The following is a 17,575-nucleotide window of genomic DNA, read 5'->3' as shown; positions in this document are numbered from 1 at the left end:
CTAACCATCACACCAAACAAATATACAATATTTGCAAGAATGCTTCCATGTGAAACATTAATAATAGAAGAAAAACAAAGAGTAATTAATAACATTTCAAGTAATAGACAGTTTGATTACAAAATTCTCTCCAAACATATAAATAATTGTTAAAACAAGTTAAAAGTATTATGCTAGTATAATATTAAATATCTGTTCCCAAATTTTTGGATTATTAATATTTTTATTATGCGGATTTAAAAGTAGTTTATGAGCTAATATATGCCTTGTTGCCAAAACTCTAAAGTTTTCCCATGATGTTTTAGATGGGTCTAACCAATTAGTGGCTATATAAAGCTTCATTAATAAAAAAAATTAATATATATAATACTTTGTGATCTAGGGAGCTCTTTCGGGGGAATATGCAAAATCATAAATTTCCATGACAACGTTGTGCTTTGGTAACCCATCTTCTGAAGTTGAATCTTAAGGGAATATAAACGTCAGTTCTCACCATCCAAGTTTCATGTTCCCATGCATAATTAAAGAAGAAAAAAAAGAAAACATTTCTCAGATACTATATAATGTCACCTCCTTAAAAATAATGGGCTACTTATTGAGGAGTAATAAAGGGTCAGTAGTAGAGGTAAAGGTCCAAAAATAAATAAGTAATCCTCCAAAGAGTAGTTCTGTCAGACATCTGGCCAGGCAAGCTAGCAGATATGGGTACAGTGATGGAAAATATAGTAAGACAGATATAAATTGATCTGTAATGAATAAAGTAAATACTGCTTGCACCACGGTCTCGAACAAACCTTTGTGCTTCTTGAAATGAAGAGAGAGAATTACAATGGGAATGTCTTGCAAATTCAATGCACAACATATGACAGATGTTTCCTCCTGTTAGTTCTACCCTGTGTCCAAATTGATCTGTAGTAAACAAAAAAGATGCATTTAGAAAAACAGTTCAGTGGACTATTCACATGAGAAAATGTTTCATAAAGACACAAAATTTAAAGAGGCTGCAACTTTTCTTATTATGATTTTCTTAGAAAAGCCTTTCTTATAGGTTGTAGTACCTAATAAATTACACTAGATGGCATTTTATCACATTGAAACAATGCATCTCTAAAGCTTTCACTGTGGGTTTGTTAAAGATGCAACCATACCTGTGATTTAAGACAGCGTTTATCTGTAATACCCAATACATCATACTGCCTGTGCTAATGAACACAGCACTGGCAGCGTATTCTAGTCTGAAGCTAGGATAATGAGCTGAGAATGAGCGAGTGGGCAAGTACGTGATTTTCAAAGTATCCACTTGCATATCCTGTGACTCAAGATTAAATTGCTTAAATTCTCAGTACTATAAGACAATCCCTAAAAAACAGTAGGTCTTACAACATTAATAAATTAATGAAATTATAGAAATAAAGACATTTGCTACACCAGCTTACCCTATTATTTACCATTTATTTTCCATAATGGTTATAGATGCATCATCTTATTTTCAGTGCAGGTCTGCCTCTGTTCAGTCTTCCAATAAACTAGATCGACAAATGAAATGTGCAAATCTATTTTCTTTAAATAGGACATAGAGTGCAGCATATTAGCTATAGGGTTTGAATGTACACCAGTTTGTTCACGTTCTCCCTGGCCTGTCTTGTGCCATAAGTACATTATTTATGTTTACATTTTGTATATTTTACAACATGCCAATGGCAATAAAATGTGATGAAAATAGGGGATGTTTAGTGATTTTGAAGACAGCTGAACATGTGTGACTTGATCTTCATTTGTAAATATTTATTAATAATATTTATGAAGTCATATTCAGGGATTTCAGATGTACTAATCTCACCAAATAGTATTACAAAATGTCAAAATTCACGTATAGCAGCGTCACAAAGATGTTACCACAGTAGGTGGCATCACAAAGAAGTTCTTTGCCCACTTAGATAAATGTAGTGAACTGTTAGTGCCAACCAGATCTAAATGTAATGAACAATTTAAAAACAAATTACCTAGGCGGTCCACCAATATAAATAAGCTCTACAGTGAAAGAAAAATAAACTCCTTAAAATATACATCAGATTGCACAACCCTCAAGTCAAGGATAACATCAGAAAATTGACTAAAAATTTGAAAAATAGTATTAGGTCTACTAAAGTAGCCCATGGTCTTAGGTCAGCATCTGAAGCTAAAGCCAGTTACAAATTCTTCTTTAGTTACATTAGGAAAACTAAGAAATAACACCAAACATTGTTCTGAACTTATTCATATTGGCACCACCTACTCTGATCCATCAGACACTGGCAACATACTTGCGAACAAATTCTGTGTGAATTTTACCTCAGCGATGACTATCCAAAGCCCACTTATTCCTGAATTACTTCAACCGTCTATCATTACTAAAGGACTTGTACTTAAGGTGCTCTCCAAGAATTAAAATATTTGCTCCACGAAACCTGATAATATATCTGGCTGTCTAATAAACAGTACTAAACAATGCAGAGTTACTCCTTAAACTATTTCACCTGATTTTAGCCATTGTCTTTTCCCCTTAGATTTGGCACACAACTGCTGTGATGTCAATCCACAAGAGTGACACCACCACAGACCGCAGGAATTATAGACCCATCAGCTGGATAAGTCTTATTTGCAAAGCTATGAAGTATATTTTAACTGACGTGAAAAGCTTGGGTATTAAAATCTCATCAGGTTAGACCTGCAATAGTTTGGATTTGTCAAGGGTAGATCCTGCCTAATGAATCTGGTTAACGTCTTCAAAGATGGCACAGGCTATTGATAGCAGACTTGCTATCCATATGGCATACCTTGACTTGGTCAAGGCTTTTGTCATCATCCACCATGCTGTGATAAAGAGGAAGCTTAAAGCATTAAACTTAATTTCCTATTTGGTATGATGGATAGCAAATTGGATAAAAGACAGAACCCACATAGTCAGGGTAGTAAATACCTCATCAGAAAGTATGAAGATGACCAGTGGTATCCCACAGGGCTCATTGCTGGGATTTCTTTTCTGCAGCATGATCCAAGACCCCTGGCTAGGCAACTTTGCAGAAGATGGTACATTGGGAATCACTGGCACATACCCCCCTGATGCCCAAGTTCTTCAGCAAGACCTTCTACTTGTAAATGCCTGGTGTACTAAAAATGAGTTCAGATTAAATGCTAAAAAGTACAATATTGTCACATTTGGTAAGCAGCCCCCTCCACATCATACAATATAGACAATACCCACCTCCAAAATGAGAATATTGTTAAAGAGCTTGAAACTTGGGTTGATAATTCCCTCTCCTTTGATCATCATGTAACGGTTATAGTTAAAAAGTCCTTCTAGTCGGTGCAGTTAATTGAAAAGGGAATATCATCTAGATCTATAGAGGTCATTGTCCCCTTATATTCACTACTGATAAGGTAAATTACTTAATACAGCATCCCCTTTTGATGTACCTCATAAGACACATTAAACAACTGGAAAGACCCCAGAGGTTCTTAACTAAGAGGATGTCTGGTTTGAGGACACTAAGCTACCAGATTCCCAAGGGGAGAAATAAGCCTTGCCTTTTGTACCATTAGGGACCCAGGGGTGCTGGATCTCTTGTATCTGCACAAATCAAATAGTTCCATAAATGCCAGAACCAGGGATCTAAATCTTCATCAGCAAATAAATAAAACATAGTGGAGATATAGGTTCATTACACAGCACTTTCCCATCTCTGGAATAGATTACTAATGCAAATTAAGCAGTCTGATACATTACCTTCCTTCATATGGGAACTGGATGAGTATTCACAAATTCACTCTTGACTTGAATAGCTTAGCCCTCCTCACAAAATAAGGTAGAGTCTAAGGGTGGGTACTGCCAAGGCATAAATGGTTGGAAAACTCAGTTGGCTTGTATTTCCTATCATCCTGTTACAAAATCATGCCATTACTCAGGTAATTGTTTAGTTTCATTTCTAATTTTTAAGAACTTTAAGTATTCTACATAGGTAACATACTTATCGCATGCATCTTAATGCTTATGTTAACTTAATTCTAGAACCACATTAGGAATACAAAGCAAAACCAGTGGAAGTATTTGTTAGGTTTATTACAAGAGGAAAAAAGGTCAGCAAGGGGTGACAGCCCAAAAAGAGATAACCAGTTCAAACTATTCCTTTTTTTTTTTTTTTTTTACCAGATTGGTGAACTGGTCCTTCTTCCACAAACACTTTTCAACCATGGTTTAGGCCACGGTCAGGGGGTAAATGTAAAACATATGTTTAGAAGCAACCAAGCAACTGACGTGTTCTGGAAATGTGGAAGGAAACTGCAGCACCAAAAGAAAACTTTCTCCTTGAGAAGAGTATGCAGAATAACTCAGAATATAATCAAAGGTCAAGATTTAACCCTTGATCCTGGTGCTGTCAGGTGGAGTTCTCAATCAATGAGCCACTGTGCTGCTCTTCGAAATTATTTACAGAAGAAGAAGAAAAGTAGGCACCTATATACTGTAAATAAGATGCTAATACTTGTCAATGAGCAAGCAAAAAGCTGTGATAGAAGTCTTAAAACATCACTGTCCAGAAAACCTTTGAGACCAGCAAGCATTGACTTCAGGACACTAAAACCACCATTTGATGAAAAATCCTCAGAATGAGGATGGGTCTAAGGGAAAAGAGGCTTAGCTCCCACCCATATATGAAAGAACATTACATGATATAAAGGTTTACATGATCAAGGCAAGTTTTCAGTGACACCTACTCTAATTTCAGCCTACATCACTTAATGTGTATCCCTACAAGATCTAATGCTGAGTGGGTCTATATTATTACCTCGAAACTGCATTTCTTCGAACACCTAAATGTCAACACTTAAACAGCAAAATCTGAAAAGCATGAATGGCCACTTCCACAAATTTTTTCACAGGGAAATAATTTGCTTGGCTGTTATCGGGAATTTGCCCTTTTCTCCAATGTACAGCGATCTCGGAGTTGGTATATTTAGTTAGGGGGGGGTGTGAGGGTCACAGCCCTCCACATCGGTGGGTGTGGGGGTGAAGCCCCCACTTGATTAGGGTTTGAAAGTTTGTTTAACTGTTGGTCGGCCAAACAAATTTTTTCCCTGTGAAAAAATTTGCGAAAGTGGCCGTTTGTGCTTTTCAGATTTTGCCGATTGTCAACATTTAGGCGCTCGAAGAATTGCAGTTTCAAAGCAATAATATAGACCCTGCTGACTCAGTGAAACACACTTATTCTAGAATAAAATGTTACATAAAAACAAGACAGACTTTCTAGTACAACTATTACTGTGTGGTGGTCACGTTCTTTACAAAAATGATAGAAATGGAAATTAAAAATAATTTTCTCTCTAACTTGTGCAAAACATTTTATTCTGTCTACCATTGATAACTGATCCAGGACCTATGATTACATGCATTAGACAACAGTGATCTCTACTGGTTCTAAGACTACATTACCAACAGATCTTGATGAGCACTTATAGGTTTAAATCCTTTACATTTATTTCATCAGTCTGCCATAAGGTTCTTCATTTTAATTAAATAATTGCAAATTCCAGGTGAATAACAAGCAGATTAATGGTATGTTGTTTGCTGATGACCTTACTCTTTTCCTTTAAGGCATTCTCAAGAGATCATTTTTCCTTCCTTTATTCCTTCCTTGCTCTAGTATAACATGACCACTGCGTCATAGTGCTTTTCTGAGAAACGATTATTAATCCATCTAAATAAAACAAAAGTCATGTTGTTTGGCAACACTGCCAGTTGTGGTAGAATGTTGGTTGATTACTGTATCTCTTTTCCCTCTGCAGGGACCATAAGGATATGGCCGGAACTTGCTTGTCTTTCTCAGCACATGTGGATCAGTTAATGTATAAAGTACCTTTCACTGTCGTGAGGCCAGAACTGTATGTTTTATATTCACAACTTCATATTATTACCCCATCATACCTCACTTATAAAAATGTACACATTACTCCAAATGAGGCACCTACACACACACACACACACACACACACACACACACACACACACACACACACACACACACACACACACACACACACACACACACTGAAGAAAGTATGTATCCTTTTCAACTGTTGACTCTCATAGCCATGAAACTGTTACCTTTTTAAGGAATGAACTATAAATAAAATAGCATGTGAATATACCTTATAGGCATTCATACAGACAATTACAGAGAAGTTTGACCTTCAAAAGCTATACTGTCTATGAAAGATGTTCAAGGAAAAGAAACATGCTGACATGAGTGTAACTAGCAACACCTTTGGTGTATAATGCTTGATGCCTGATACGGGGCATTTAGCAACACCTTTGGTGTTTAATGCTTGATGCCTGATACAGGGCATCTTATCTAACAGAAGTATGAAAGTACTGGGAAAAGGGAGCCTAATACCACATAAAGAGCATGCTTTACCTCCCTATCCTCCCACTTTCTGACACAGATTGCATTAATCATCATTCACTTATACACTGCACAGTGGGTACAGCATATTAGAACTTATACACTGCCCAGTGGGTACAGCATATTAGACTATATGATATAGTGTTAGGAACTTTTGCAGAGGCTAAAGGTGCATATTTTATAAAGATATAAACATACATTACACCCTTGCCCCATTTTTCTACTTTGAGATGAGGAACACTGACTTATAAAAACACACACAGCAGATATATATATATATATATATATATATATATATATATATATATATATGGGTCTAGGACACATGCTCGACTAGCATATGTCCGAATCACAAAACATCGAACACACATACACAAAAGCGCTTAACATCAAAAAGTGCTTATGTGTATGTGTAGTTCAAAAAAATATATATACGTTTCTGCAGGGGGGGCTTTGCCCCCCCACACCCCTTTACATTATTATTCTCACTCCAAGATCACATTACAGTGGGGAAAAAGGAATTTTCCATCACCCACACTGTAGTCCGATCTACGGCACAGGCACACATACATGGAAGCGCTTATCGATGTTAAGCGCTTTTATGTATGTGTGTTTGATGTTTTGTGATTCGGACATATGCTAGTCAAGCATGTGTCCGGATTCCATATATACACACACATATATATATATATATATATATATATATATATATATAAACTCACAGAGGTTGCATGAACCTTGAACTTGGTGCACAGAGTTGACCATATGCAAACCAAATAGACACTACAGTACCACATGGATGAAGCTTTTGCGAAACCTGGGTCTGTTGATTCTATAATGATTTATATGGTACAGGAGAGACTTTTTGATTGATATCTATATATATATATATATATATATATATATATATATATATATATATAGATATATATCTTCTTCTCTTTTGGCTGTTCATATTACCCATTAGGGGTCGCCACAGCGGATCATCTGTTTCCATTTCTTCCTGTCCTCTGCATATTGCTGTGTCACACCAACCACCTGCATGTCCTCTCTCACCACATCCATAAACCTTATTTTAGGCCTTCCTCTTTTCCTCTTACCTTGCAGCTCCATCCTTAGCATCCTTTTCCCAATATACCCAGAATCCCTCCTCAGCACGTCCAAGCCATTGCAATCTTGCCTCTCTTTGTCTCCAAACCGTCCAACCTGAGCCGACCCTATAATATACTGATTCCTAATCCTGTCCATCCTAGTCACACCCAGTGCAAATCTTAACATCTTTAACTCAGCCACCTCCAGCTCTGACTCCTGCCTTTTTGTCAAGGCCACCGTCTCCAACCCATACAGCATAGCTGGTCTCACTACCCTCTTGTAGACCATCCCTTTTACTCTTACTGGTACCCGTCTGTCACAAATCACTCCTCACACTCTTCTCCACCCATTCCACCCTGCCTGTACTCTCTTCTTCACCACTCTTTCACACTCACCATTACTCTGAACTGTTGATCCCAAATACTTAAACTCATTCACCTTCGCCAACTCTACTCCATGCATCCTCACCATTCCTCTATCCTCCCTCTCCTTCACACACATATATTCTGTCTTAGTCCTGATGACCTTCATTCCTCTCCTCTCTAGAGCATATCTCCACCTCTCCAGGGTCTCCTCAACCTGGTCCCTACTCTCACTACAGATCACAATGTCATCTGCAAACATCATAGTCCATGGGGCCTCCTGTCTGATCTCATCTGTCAACCTGTCCATCACCATTGCAAATAAGAAAGGGCTTAGATCTGATCCTTGATGTAATCCCACCTCCACCTTAAACGCATCTGTCACTCCCACTGCAGACTTCACCACTGTCGCACTACCCTTGTACATATCCTGTACCACACTTACATACTTCTCTGCCACTCCTGACTTCCTCATATAATACCACAACTCCTCTCTAGGCACCCTATCATATGCTTTCTCCAACTCCACAAAGACATAATGCAGCACCTTCTGACCTTCTCTATATTTCTCCATCAACAATATGGATCCCTATTGAATGATCGAAATGTTAAAACTTTGAATGTCATAAGGCCGGGACCATATGATCAAAGTTTTAAAACTTCAAACATTCAAAAAAAACAAAACAAATTAATACACATTTATGCAGGGGGGCAAGCCCCCCTTCACCCCCACACCCCCCACTATTTAAATATACTAACTCCGAGATCGCACTACAGTGAGGAAAAGGGAAAATTCCTGTTCTGAGCTGTATGGAGAACTCTGTTTAGGTGTTCAAAGTTTTAAAGCTTCGATCATATGGTTTCAGCCATATGAAATTCAAAGTTCTGAAACTTTGATCACCTAAATGGGACCAGATATATATATATATATATATATATATATATATATATATATATATATATATATATATATATATATATATATATATATATATATATATATATATATATATATATACACACACACACACACACACACACATATATATATATATATATATATACACACACACACATATATATATATATATATATATATATATATATATACACACACACACACACACACACACACACACACACACTGTTTTTTGCTTCAGGAACTGCTTCAACAATGAAATGACTTCTCCAAAATTTCTGTTATTTCTAAGAGTAAAATACTTCTTTTGTTCTTTTGAATAGATACAAAACCAAAGTACTTTATTAATAGAGTAACATCATATTCTGATATTAGTAAATACAAGCAGTACTTTTCAGTCTTTTGGCAATATCTCAAATGAAAGCTTGAAAAAAAAAAGCTTTATCTTCCCATACGTGAATTAAAAGCAGACATCAAACCTTCAGCAACCTTTACTTACCAATATCCCTGATCTAAATCAAGCATAGAAAATACTTTGCTCCTAGCTTGGCAGGCACTGCTTATTCAGTTGTACTGAACATGGTTTCTTTTTAATGTAATATAATATAATGTATATGTTAAGTTCTTGTGCTCTTCAGTGCTAGACTGCTGCAAAGTAAAAAAAGACTACAGAGAAGAAGGTTCAACTGATTTAACAGTCTACAAGGACTTGATCTGCTTCCTAGGACAGGCTCTGCAGCATTTCATCATCGAAAGCAGAAGCTTTCATGTGACAGCTACTTCAAGTTTGGGTTCTAGAGAAGTACTGCAGTGCCTGTTTTTGTTTGGTCGGCTTCTGTAGGGGTGTTGGCTGGATTCTGATTGGGCAGCTTCTGCAAGAGTGGAACCTTACTGATTTTAAATACCCAGAGGCTTGTGCATTTTGGGGTGTTGCTGGAAAGTGTTTTTTGCCTAATTGGGTAACCAACAAAAGAGCCCAGTCTATAACAGGTCTACAAAATAAATTTTTTAGATGATATAAATTTCGTTGCTTCTCTGTCTCAGCTTAGTTGCACTATTCTAATTGTTTTATTGCTATCTTCTTACATATTGTCTCTTTTAACTTTTTAACTTACTGACTGTATTTCACCTGCTTACATCACTAAAATAAACACTGTTGCTCTGCTGTAGTGTGGCAAATAACCTTAGCTATTGTGATCAGTACCATATCTCTCAATCTCTTAGTACACGAAATCTGGACAAATCCTGACAAAAATGGGGGAACAAAGGCCGAAAAATAGGAACAGATTTTAAACATTGCTCTTATAAACTTTTGAAGTTGCTAGAGTAGCAGGATTTGTTTTAACATTTATTTTCTGAAGGATGTGAAGTCTGGAACTCAAATGTATGCCTTTATTTAGTGACTTCATTCCTCAGATCATCCCACTGATTTGAAAGAAAACCACAAATTTTATGAGGAACAGACCAAAAATATGAGCCACAAATCTTGCCATTTTGGGAAAATCTGGACAGTTGAGAGATATGATCAGCATCCAACATCCATGACTGTAAATTTTAGTTGTATAGTATTAACAGTTTACTGTTAGCGCTTCATGTTCATGTTCTATAGTATTAACAGTTTACTGTTAGTGCTTCATGTTCATTCTATGCTATAAACTAATGCTACCATGTTCCATAACTGGCAACTGTTCTGCAGTGTACAAGCGACCTGTATGGAGAATTAAGAGTTGTAATTTGACAAAATAGTCCTGTGAAAGTATGTTTACTTTGTAAAATATAGCCTAATTCTGTATTTTCACTAAGTATTGACAGATTAGCTACCATCTAATCTAACTTCAAATTATCATCTTTATCTATAAGTGTTTAGGGTCTATCAAAGTAATCTTTCTTCAACCCCTGAGTACTACGAAAAGCCCTAGTCCTCCATCCTTTTCCAACATGACCCAACAGTCTGCTGTTACCCTATCTGTGGTCAGACCGAAGTCTTCTAAGGCAGTATAGCAATTGCCTTATGCCTATAAACTGCTCATTGTTTCAACCAATTGATAGCACAACCTGTGAGAGATGTAAATATTTAAGAATTATGGAGGCAAACCTCTCACATCAGCCACTATCAGTAAGTATTACACATCCACAATACCACATCAGTCACGATGCACCACTAGTCTTTTAACTTATGCTAAGGCTGTAAAGAAAAAAATTGCCAAAGTCTTCTAGAGCACACACTGAAGATCCCAGCCCCAAGCGTATAAGCCAACACCAACTCCCTCTTAATTCACACATACTACATATCCACATAACTCACCCAAGAGTCACCAGAAAAATACGCCTAAGCCCTTAAGGCCCACTAAGTCTGATTCCACACAGAGAAACATTTTAGTCACAGGTGACTTTGTAATTAGATATACAAACTCCATACTCACCAGATTGAACAGGAACAGGGTGATTGTAAGCTGCTTGTCCAGTGCCAAAATGTGTGATGTTACAAGGGCCCTAAGGTCTCTAAACTAGACAAGTATGACTGCAGCCTAACAACCTAGTGGTTGCCCATGTAGGAATAAATGACCAGACGCATTCCTGCCAGAAGGATATGCAGAGAGGCATAATGGAACTTAATACACGTCTTAGAGACAGGAAAAACAACAGCCCTGAGTAGTATCTTACCTTTACCAAGAAAGACACTTAGATCGTAGAACAAGAGAACTGACTTCCTGACTAGGGTGTAAATATGATGACCAAATGAAAAATACATTGTCTACGTAGGTACCCAGGTCTGTTATGCCCACTAGGAACCTAAAGCTATACAACAAAGAAACAAGACTCACTGAAGGGACAGGTTCCTATCTCAAAATGTTGCCAGATTATGGAATAAGTTTTCACTGCACTACTACCTTATTTACCGTTAAAACAAATCTTGATGATTGGTTGGGTATACAAAACTTCTCACCAGGGTTATCATGTATGAACTTGCTTGATTTCAGAAGTGAGGACTATTAAGTGCTCAAAAAGGGTGGAAAAAACATTTAAAGTATGTCTACTTAAACGTCTGCATCACTGTGCATCTTATTATCCCCATGATCACTTGCTTAGTATTGCTTCTATGTTCTTAGTTTGTGTATCAATACAAAACTGAGTTTTATCTTATTTTACATTAGCCATGCTGTTACCCCTTTCATTAAACTCAGTTCTTAAACCCATCCATATGTTCCATGCTGTTCAAATTCTTCTTGATTCAACTGCTCAAAACTACTAGACATTTTTTATTTGTTAAGTGGGTAGGTGGCCTGGTATGAGGACTTTTTTAACCATGACCCAGGCCACAAGGACAGAGATGTTTACAAATTTAAGTTCAGTTGTGTAAAGGTAAATTATATAGGTTAAATTTCAGTAAACGCAAACTTACAGAGTTCAAATGATAAAATAACACAAGTCGGAACATTTAGGTTGCACAGCATTCACATTATGGCAGTGCAGGTGGTTTGCATTTTAATTTATGACCATATCATCTGAGGAATTATATGACAATGACTACTGCCTTAGGTATAGGGGAAAGTACAATTGTGTATGTCAACTTACAATAGCAGAATATGTCTGAATGACAACTGCTGCCTTAGCTATATTGTTTATATCCACAGGATAAAACAGCCGACCAGCTTCCAAGGTTTCAGGGCACCTTCCATGCACTCAAACTGACAGCCAGCTACAGCTGAGCTAACTAAAAAGACAGGTTTGGGTGCTAAGCCCTTCAGAGCTTTCATGTCTATGGAGAGAGGGAAGCTGAACCCTGAAAGGACAAAGCTATGACAAGCAAAACAATAAATGTCCACACCCTGGCATAAACAACACAACAAAAAGTAAGGGGGATAGAGGGAGGGAGCAGCTACTGCAGCAGTGATCATTCAAATTTCTACTGTTATGGTACATTTACTTACATAACTGTACTATGTTCATCATACTGATCACTGCTGCAGTAGCCTTAGCTATATGGGTACATTAACCTACAGTAGTACATTTGGGAGGTGAAAGGAGATTTGTCCAGGAGTCCCTGTAAACTGATCCTAACAAAGCCTGATTTAGAGCTAGAGAAGGAATCATGACTGTAATGCTTTGTAAAAGTATGCACAGTGGACCAAGCTGATGCTTCTAGAATACTTCTAGACTCCAACCAAACCTTTCCAAAAAGCCATAGATGAATTCAAGGCCCTGATAGAGTGGGCCTTGAATAGTTTTGTTGAGGTCAGTATAAACAAGAGGTAATAGCCTAAGACAACCATTTGGAAATAGTCTGTTTTGACACAGATTGTCCCTTGTTACCTTCACAAGAAATTAACAGTTGATCCAAAGATCTGAAAGTTTCAATTCTGTCAAGACAGTACCTGAGCTGGCTGTAAACATCCAAGGTAAGGAGTATCCTTTTTCTCTCATTTTTAGGTAAAGGAAAGAAAACAGGGAGATGGATAGCTTGGCTTATTGTAAACTTGGATACCACTTAAGGCATAAACAAGGATTACTTCTCAAAGAAACACCCTCTCAGTGGAAAATGAGATAGGGTTGGCTCACCATAACAGCTTGCAACTCACATAATCTTCTTGCAGAGGACAGAACAATCAGTGAAATTGTTTCCCATGTTAAGAACCTCAAGTTAGCCAAGTTAGCTGGTTCAAATGGAGCACGTGCTTTAACAGAAAAAATAAGATTCCAAGGAGAGACCCCAGGTTCTTTTGGAGGTATCTTATGCAAGACCCCTTTCAAAAACATTTTGACATGAGAATGCATTGAAACAGGAGGATCCATGGGCTTCATCATTATCATCATCAACCCCCTTTTTCCCATTTTCTATATGGGTCAGGGTGTTGTATCAACTGTCACCATCTCTCTCTATTCATTGCTACTCTCCTACCTTCGTCAACATTAATGCCTGACTGATGCACATCTTCTCTCACACAATCCATCCACCTCTTTGCTAGATGCCCTTGTTTCCTCTTGCCTTCTTCTTGTCTGTACCAACTTTTCTTCACCATATTGTCTGTGTGGGTTCGGTCAGTGAGCAAGTTGGCAACCCATCATGTGACATAGGGATTTATACCTAGTTTAGTGAATTTGTCTATAATTCCAGAGTGGGGGATGGTGTTGAAAGCCTTGGCGAGATCTAGATAGGCTTTGTGTACCACCTTACCATCATCTACAGCTTTGCTGACCGCTTCAGAGAAGTCTATCAGGTTTAGGAGACATGATCTGTCTTTTACAAACCCGAACTGGGTAGGGTCCAGAATTTGGAGATTACCAATGTCATTGTTTATTAATTCCATGATGATACACTCCACAGCCTTGCAGATCAGGCTCGTCAGGCTAAAGGGGGGGGGGGTAGTTCCCGGGGTCTGTGGTGGCTCCCCCTTTGTGGAGTGGGATAACTGTTGCTGTATGCCATTCAGTGGGCACAAAGCCTGAGGTGAGGCTATGATTGAACATAGTACTTAGGTGGGGTGCCAGTTCGTTATGTAGTTCATGTAGAACGCAGCCTGGGATGTTGTCAGGTCCCATGGATGCTGTGCTCTTGGCTTTGGAGAGTGTGCTTTTTACCTGTGCAGCCATGATTACAGGTACTTTGCATTCTTCCGGTATAGAGATGGGCCCTTTAGGGGATGAGAGAGGGGTAAAGTTAGCACTGAACCTATCTACCAGGATGTTGGCAATATCAGTTGGTTCTGTATATTTAGTGCCATTGTGCTGAAACTCAGAGCAGATCTGAGTGTTGCCATTGAGATTCTTGACATAGCTATAGAATGCTTTGTGGTTGTCTTTAGAATCAGTGGCGATTTTGTTTTCGTAACTAGCTTTGGAGGATTTTATGAGGGATCTCAGCTTCTTACTAAGGCTGACCACAGAGTTCCTCCAATCATGGGAGTTTACTCTTTTTTATAACAGTTTCTTTCTTCTGTTGTAGAGTTTGTTTATAGCAGGGGATCACCAGATTGGCTTCCTTTTTTTGGAGGATAGCATCTTGGTTCTGTTAGGGATTGCACGATCCATGCACTCGTGTAAGTGCTTATAAAGTGCAATTGTATAGGATTCAGCAGTCGTATCTCTATTGTCCATCAGCATGGGTGTCGTGAAGTTTGCCACTTCTGTCTTAAGAAGCGTGAAGTTGAATTTGGAGAACGTTTTTACGGTGGTTTCCCTAATGAGGGGTGGGGCTGGGATGTGGATGTCTAGGGTTATTTGCTTGTGTTCGGATCTGACCAACGAGAAATTGACCTCTGTTGTGGAACACTGGTTGCCCATGTTGGTAATGACCAGGTCTAGGATATTGCTGCCCCTGGTGGGGGTGTGGATAAGTTGATCCAAGGCATTGGAATTTATGAATTCCAGAAAACGTTGAGCACAAGTGTTGGTACATGAATAGTTTTCCCAGTTAATGGTGGGGTAGTTGAAATTGCCTATTATTAGGGTGTTAGGTTGTACCCTAATATTTTCCAGTGTATCAAGAAATGAGGAGTGGGAATCCTGGGGCATGGTGGGGGATCTGTAGCAAGCTACAATTTGCATTGCGGTCTTGCCCAGAGTTAGTTGCACTTGGATAATCTCAGATGCATTATGCTGAGCAACTAGCTTGGAGGTGTGGATATCCTTAATGAATATGGACACACCTCCGCCTTTAGTGCTTCGGTCCAAGTTAGGTGGCCGACAGGTGTGCTATGAATTATAGTCTGGTAATGCAGGGGTGCTCTCTGGAGCCTTGAACCAGATCTCTGTCACTGCACAGATGTCGATGTTCTCCATTTTAAGGAGTGCCTCGAGTGAGTGCATTTTGAGGTTTAGACTTTTAGCATTGAGTAGCATTACCCTTAGATTTTGCTTGCTTGTACCTGTTACAGTGGTGAATTTGTCATTTGAATCTTGCCTAAAAAAGGCACTATAGGGGTGGCAAGAGCCTTAGCCAGTATCCAGAATCCCAAGAGTGACAGGTGCAGGCCATCTCTGGCAAAGCATCGTGGTTTGTTGATCATGTCATCCCAGGCAGACAGATATTGGATCCCCTTAGAATGACACCAGAAGCTTAGCCAATTGTTGAAGTCAATCATTTTGTCCTTGTACTGTGGTATCATTCTGGGTGATGGCAGGATGCTACTCAGGGCTAGGGTCATACCTGCCTGGGCTACAAGATCAGAAAGCTCCTCCATGTCTCTTTTCATGTAGTCCAGGAAGGTACGTCTCAGGTCATTCACACCAACATGGACAATGACAGAGTCATATTTGTACTTGCTGTGGAGTGACCCGAGTGCATGCGTTATGTGGCGGATCCTGCCACCTGACAGGCAGCTGACAGTCACTTTCTCCTTGTTTAGCCTGGCGAGTGGAACATCAGTGTGCCTGACTATAGAGTCACTTATGACTAGAGTGTTAGGTACGTTGTTATGCTTTATGGGCTGCGGTTGAGTGGCACACTGAGTTTCTGAGCTATGTGTCATTTGGGTTGTGTTAGGAGGTGGAGATTGATTGCGTTTCTGCTTTGGATGTCCCTGTTGCTTAGGTAGATTTTTTTTGAGAGCCTCCATGAATGTAGGTGTGTGTTTTGTGTTTCTATGTGTGTGTTTTGGTGTGTAGGTTTTGAGGGACTATGTGATGAGTGTGGTGTGGTGCAAGTGTTTACCTTCTCCTCTTGACTGTCTAGTCCAGTCTTGGGTGAAGAGAGCTTTGCTTCCAGTTTGGTTACATAAGTGCATCTCTCACAGGTTGTAGTGTTGGGTGGTAGGAGGAGAGGGTTGTCTGTGTACATGAGGCAATTGCTGCATTGCCCCAAGATGCCCAGATTCATCAGGTATACAGGAGAAAACACCGGGAGCTGACCCTTAGACATACCTGGATAGGTGCTTATTTATTAGGTACTAAAAACTGTTTTTCTCTAGACAAGTGAGGAAAGTTGAGTGCTGTAGTAATTTGTAGCTTATTTAGTGCTTACAATGAGTTCTGAACAAGTGCTGAGCTCAAAGAAACAGATTTAAGTGCTGAAACTAGAAAACTGGCTAGTTCTAAGAAACAAAATTAAGCTAGAAGGCTTTCCTCCAATACAGAAAAACTTGGGGGCTCAGAAGCTTACAAACAGTCCTGGATACAGCAAATCTGTATCTGGACTAGACAACTTATAGGAAAGGCAGGAAACAAGCTTAGACATTTTTTTTTTTTTTTCATTGGGTCTTTGTACTTTCTTGAGACCTTTTTCAAATGCTGTCTCCAAGTCTAGTAATGCCCAGTTGGACTCTTTCCTCATCTCTAGCTTCTCCTCAACTATCTGTCTCACTGGAAATATCAGGTCAGTTGTACTGCATCCTGATCTGTATCCAAAATGCTCATCTCCCATCTTACTTTTTACTACTTTGCATACTTGTTCATCATTCACCCTCTCCAGGGCTTTCATGCAGTGTGATAGGAGTTTGATACCTTTATACTGCCTACAGTTGTGAATGTCCTCTTTTTATTCTCCAGTCATCTAGGATACACCTTTCTTGCCACACTGCAGTGTGAGTACCCTAAGGAGCCCCTTCTCCGCTATCTCACCCACTATCTTTATCATATCTGCTGTGATCTCATCTAAGCCTGCTGCTTTCCCTGATTTCATTTTCATTAGTGCTATTCTTACTTCTTCTCTCATCGTAGACTGTGTCTAGGATAGTACAGGTTCTGTGTGGTTTTCTTCATTCAGAAGCTGCTGGAAGTACTCCTTCCATCTACTGCTGATATTCTGTGGACTGGTGAGCAGGATGTTG

General features: G+C 38.9%; 1 long non-coding RNA gene across 1 annotated transcript in view; it reads right to left on the bottom strand.

Annotated features, from left to right (window-relative positions):
* Nucleotides 1–398: 398 nt before the first annotated feature.
* The window catches only part of LOC122787630, a 298,470-nt gene continuing 281,293 nt past the window's right edge, over nucleotides 399–17,575 (bottom strand). Inside the window, exon 3 of the long non-coding RNA XR_006362583.1 lies at nucleotides 399–909. This is a non-coding gene — a long non-coding RNA (uncharacterized LOC122787630). The remainder of the gene's footprint in view (nucleotides 910–17,575) is intronic.

The sequence above is a fragment of the Protopterus annectens genome, chromosome 13.part0 (genome assembly GCF_019279795.1).
Source record: "Protopterus annectens isolate FY-2018-M chromosome 13.part0, PAN1.0, whole genome shotgun sequence".
NCBI classification, from domain to species: Eukaryota; Metazoa; Chordata; order Ceratodontiformes; family Protopteridae; genus Protopterus; species Protopterus annectens.
This window is presented reverse-complemented; position numbering and strand designations above follow the sequence as displayed.